This window comes from Magnolia sinica, chromosome 4 (assembly GCF_029962835.1).
Source record: "Magnolia sinica isolate HGM2019 chromosome 4, MsV1, whole genome shotgun sequence".
NCBI lineage: Eukaryota > Viridiplantae > Streptophyta > Magnoliopsida > Magnoliales > Magnoliaceae > Magnolia > Magnolia sinica.
This window is the reverse complement of record NC_080576.1, coordinates 101540671-101546702: the sequence shown is the minus strand read 5'-3', so window position 1 is coordinate 101546702 and position 6032 is coordinate 101540671.

Sequence of the window (6032 nt, the reverse complement as noted above, 5' to 3'; positions counted from 1 at the left end):
AGTAGGTGCGTATTGTATAGGGATTCAGATCCTAAACATGTCGTGAGGATCTCCTGAGATCCTTGGCTGAGATCTCGAGTAGATATTATCGAGACCAGCTTAGGACTAATAAAAGAGGGGTTATGTCAACCTGGCTTCTTTGACGAGTAGTAGTTGAGTCATTCCTTGGTGTTGAGCAGGTTACTAACTTGCCGACCTATCTCTGGGGCATATAATTGTGCACTGAGGTCGAGCTCTTTTCCTTAGTAATCCATATATGGGATATTGGGGATGACCATCCTCTTCGTCTTGTCGTACGGCGGATGCTATACCCCAAGAGTCTTTGTCAAGAGATGTTCCGAGAACGAGCTCGGAAAACGCATGGGTCCATGGACGGGCTCGCCATATGTAAGGGCTCGACGTCAGTCGGAGACGGGGAGATTTTTTCTACCGATGGTCGACCCCAGGGTCGTTCAGTGAGATGTAACATAATGTCCTTCTTTGACCATTAAGGAGCTCATTGGCTATGACTGGCGTCGGCCGAACTCCTAGCGCCGCGCATGTATGTCCGAGCTGATTTTTCCTTAATGGCTAATCTATTTTTACCCATAATAAGGCCCATGGTAGATGCCATACCTAATCCACTTCCGTTGAACATGGACCAATGTTCTATTCCTTTTACTGAACATGGATCACTGTCATATTTCTCTTTCTTTCTTTTTTCTTTTTCTTTTTCAAAAAGTATTTTATTAATATATATAAAAATACCAAAATTTAGGAGGGACTCTCAAACAACATAAAAAGCCAAAAGGCTCCCTATCATATGCTCATTATAGAAGTCCACCTAAACGAAAGGAGCCCAACCTCACCTTGTCCAGTAAGAGGCGCCCCCTAATGAGACAGGGCAAGTCTCTCACCTCTCGAAGAACTCAAATATTTTGGGATTCTCTCTCTCATTTAGCTAAGTTATCCACCACGAAAATCTGCATCCTTTGGCATATGAGCAATGCTAAAGACCACTATCCACCTAAAGGAGTTGACCTTGGCCCACCAACACCACATAGCCCAAGTCCTAAGGAAGTTCTTGTTGAAGAGACCCACCACTATCTTTGAATTAGTGATGACCTCCACTTTTAAAAATTCAAAACTGACACACAAAGAAAGCCCCTGAACCACTGCCCTAACTTCGACACGAGTGTTGGGCCCATACCCACACCTCAATGAGAATGCAAAAAACAGTTGCTCATTTTTATCTCTACATAACACCCCCCCCCCCCCCCTCTTAGAAAAGCCTGAGTTACCATTCGATGATCCATTTACGTTAAGCTTGACCCTTCCCTCATGGGGCTAGGCCACTTGACGACATACAAAGGCCGCTGGGAGATGGGTGGAGGATATAAACCCAAAGCTTGGAGGAGGGTTGTGTGTGTGCCACTCGTCTCCTTGGGGGCCTTGAAGGATGGACTAATCATGTGTATCTACTACTAGACCCGACGAATGATGTTGGGAACATTCATCAATTCCCCCTCAAACTTAGTCGTGTTCCTAGATAACCACGATTCACATAAAATGAAACTAGGAATGAGGCCCCTAAGGATAGAGTGACAATAAATATCCGAAGCTACCATCCACTACTGATTGACTCTACCAAAAGCCGAGAGGGATGAGGAGAAGTGGAGGTAAAAAATTAAGCGGTAGAAATCTCATACCTTTAACGTCGTTACGCCTGTGAAAAAGGAGATAGTCTATCATTTCAGCTTAAGGAGAGGACTGAATATTTTGGCCATAACATTCACATCTGGACACCACATAGGCATCTCTTTGTTGAATCCTCATGTCAACCAAGATTACTTTATACAACACTTTCCGAGAGAGGAGTAAGACCTTCAGAGGCGACTTTGGGTGTCACACTCACTAGGACTAAGCCTTCTCCCCTGACACCTTCCAAAGCCTCTAAGCCGAACCAATTAAAAATTCATCCGAAGTCGTTCCCCTCCAGATGCATTTCTCTAATCGATGTAAAAAAAAAAAAACCCTTCATTGATGATATAATCAATCACAATATGGGGAACAAATTCCTGTAGCGTTTGGTGGGGCCACAAACCTTCCCGCCCTAGTGCATCCTTGACTCTCTTAGCCTGCAAGTTCATGGGAGTCTGAACCCTCCAATCACATGGAGATCTTAATCCATACCAGTCCATGTCTCAAAAGTTACAGCCAACCCGGCCAATCATACAACACACAATATCAGCCACCATAGGAAAGAGATTCTTAATACTTTTTCATATGGGAGAGGCAATGCTATACCTACTTTTATCAGTTGAAAAAGAGAGGTCTTTGTTGTACTTTGAACTCATGAAAGATCCCCAGTAGTTCAATGTTGATATTAACTTAACTATCCATGCCATTTTCAGCCAAAAAGATTTTATAGCCACTTTCAGCCTTCTGACGCCCATCCCACCCTCCGACTTCGAGTAGGAAATGCAATTCCAACTCACCCAATGACATCTTTTTTTTTCCATATCCCAATCCCATAAGAAATCGTTAAATGAGTTGACGAGGCACGCTAGTAATGAGAAGGACATATTCGTAGCTGAGAGGACGTGGATATTAGTGCTACTTAAGATGTGATTAATCATGGTGAGTCTCCCTGCTTATGCTAGGATTATCTCCTTCCATCTTGCAATACGACTCTAGATTTTATTGACAATTGGCAGGAAAATGTCCTATGAGCTCTTCCTCTAAATATGGGGATCCCTATATACGTGAAAGGAACATCTCCCTTCTTGAATCCCAATATACTCTTAATTGCCCCGACACAACCTATAGATTGGTAGGAGGATAAGATGAAGAAGTTTTTTAGTTTATTTATATGTTGGCCTAAGCATTTATTATACTTAGAAAATCAATTATCATCTTTTATAAAACGGCTACTACCATTTGCAAAAAGGACCATATCGTTTGTGAAAAGGAGGAGAGAAACCAACAGACAAGTTCTTTGCATCTTGAAAGGTTGGTAGAAGCCTCTCTTTATAAACCCATTGAAACCTTTGTTAAGAACCTCAGCTGCTAAAATGAAAAGACTCAGGGAGATGGGATCCCCCAGTCTCAACCCTCTTGATGACTTAAAGAATCCACAAGATTCCATGTTCACCATAACCGAAAACCAACAATTTTCCACCATGCCCACCCACTTAGCGCTGAAACCAAATTTGAAGAGGGCCGCCTTTAGGAAGCCCCAATGTAACTTGTCATTTGTTTTTTCGATGTCCAACTTAAGCAAAATATTTCCTCCTCAAACTTTTTTATCAATGTCTCGGAATATCTCTTGAGCTAGTGCACCGCTTTCAACGATTGACTTCCCCTGGACAAAAGCTCATTGCTCTGGATATATTAGCTTAGAAAGGATCATGCTAAGTTGATTTGCAATGACTTTAGAAAAAAAATAATTGTATACACAGTTACATAAATTGATGAGGCAACAATCATATAACTTAGTTGAGATTGCAAACTTTAGGATGAGATAGAGAAGAGTTGAGGTAAAAGCTATATGGAGATCTTTACCTATGAAGAAAGACCATATTGCATTGATGATTGTTGTTTTTGAGTCTTAAATCATTCAGAAACAGGGGCTGTCGATGCTATCGACAGACCATTCGATGCCATCGAGCATCATTCAATGCCATCGAATAGTGCTCGATCCCATCGAGAATTTCTGGATTTTCTCCAGTTGGTCGCTGGACTAACTGGGTATTTTTTCAATGCCATCAAAGATGGTCCGATGATATCGAAGATCAGTTCGATGCCATTGAAGATGGCTCGATGCAATCAAAGGATATCTAATTTTCATGTCTTGTCTATGGACTGAATGAGTATTAGTTCAATGTCGTCGAAGGATAAGTTTCGATAACATTAAACGGATCCGCATAGATTTTTGAAAAGTTGTGATTTTGCGAGATTTGTTTCCTATTTCGATTGTAATTCTTCCAAAGATTATATATTATGGTGTAATCAGGATTGGGAGGAATTCAAAGCTTTCCGATTCGTTCTACGGTTTCAAGGGTATAGCTTGGGTTGATTCGAGATTGTTCGGATTGGGTAATCTCTCTACTCTTGTAATTTTATGCTTTCATAATGATATCCGTCACTTTGTGCCGTGGTTTTTTCCTGCAAGGGTTTTTCCACATTAAAATTTAGAGTGTTTGCGTTGTGGTTATTTGGTGTGATTGGATTATTTCACTCAATTCATCTCTATGTGCTTTCGCGGTCCCCCAACAAGGATATCCTGGCCAATTGTCTCCCAGCAACCCACAAAAAAAGGCCCCTGAGAAACCATATAGACTGGGAGCACCGTCCCTATGCAACACAAGAATTGCACTATGCACTTCTTCCATAGAGAGTTTAGCTATTACAAAAAACAACTAGAGCCACTATGGTAATTTGGGGAAGCGGATTCCATACAAAGTAAACTCTATGGGGTCGACCCTCATTTGATGTATTTTATCCACTCAGTCCATCCATTTTATCAGATAATTTTAAGGCTTTAGCATAAAAATGAAGTATAACAAAAGCTCAAATGGATCACACAAAATAGTGTGAATTGAACGTCTACCATTGAAAAATTCCCAGGGGCAATGGAGGTTTTGGATCAGTTGATTATTTTCCCTTCATTCATGTATTCGGATCAAGCTGATGACAAATCAATATTATTGTGAGCCATAGCAAGGTTTTAATAGGTGAAATCATTATTCCCACCTTTTCACGTGGTGTGGCCTACTTAAGCTTTGGATATGCTTCAATTTTGGGCTCAACTCCTAAAATGAGCTGGAAAAATGGATGGATCGGCATGGATAAACCATATATATTCACGGTGAGCCCAACTGAGTTTACTCAGTGCCATAAAAGCGAACTGAGTAACTCGGTACTCAATTTGTTTTCCTAAATCCTACTGGGTACCTAGGAAAAGGAAGTGGATTATGTACCGAGTAACTCAGCACCCCTGGTGTACCGAGCAAACTCTGTGGAGCCTACCATAATTTATGTATTTTATCCACTCTGTTCATATATTTTACCAGATAATTATAAGGCTTGATCCCAAAAATAAAGCATATCAAAAGCTCAAGTGGACCACACCACGCGAAACAATATGAATTGAACATCTACCTTTGAAAATTTATTGGGGGTACACAAGTTTTGAATCAAGTTGATATTTGTGTTTTCCCTTCATTCATGTATATGTGATCTTATGAATATGTTGGATGACAAATAAACATCATCGTGGGCCCTAAGAAGGTTTCAATGGCTGAAATCATCATCGTTTGGTGTGTTCCACTTAAGGTTTGGATATGCTTCAATTTCGGGCTCAACACCTAAAACAAGCTGAAAAAATTGATGAACGGCGTGGATAAAACACATACATTTATGGTGGGCCCAATAGAGTTTATTCAGTATGCAATTGGATTTGTAGCACACCTTGGACAATACGAAGAATGCATTCCTCTACAGACTTAATGCGGTAAGAGATGTGAAACACAACGTATGATGCTGTAAGCAAGGAACCTTTATAAATAGATTGACTATATTAATGGCATAAAGCGATGTTAGGTTGGGTAATAGACAAATAGATTAATTTTTCACCAAATAACGATACATCTCATAACCAACAAGTGGGTTAGATTGCATGGTGAATGGCTGATAATTGACTTTAATAAAAGACTCAGCGAGTCGAAAGTCAATCGTGCTAATGAGCTGCAAAAGGTCAAGGGCACACTTCCATTGAGATATAAAAATGCCCTTAAATGAATATGAGCTTTAATCCTGAGAGAAAAATAAATAGGCCCTAAGTCATTGATTTCAAAGCTTGGTGCCAAGAATTAATTCACCGTAGACATGTCAGCATTGTCCTCCCCAAGAAGAATAATATCATCAATATGCATTGTTAGTAGGGTTCCAACCCATGGCTTAGTGGTGAGTGAGTTTCAACATTGAGATCATAGGTTCGAGTGCCCATGTAGGGAGTGAATGGGTGTGCTTAAAGTAGAGTTGTTGCTTTA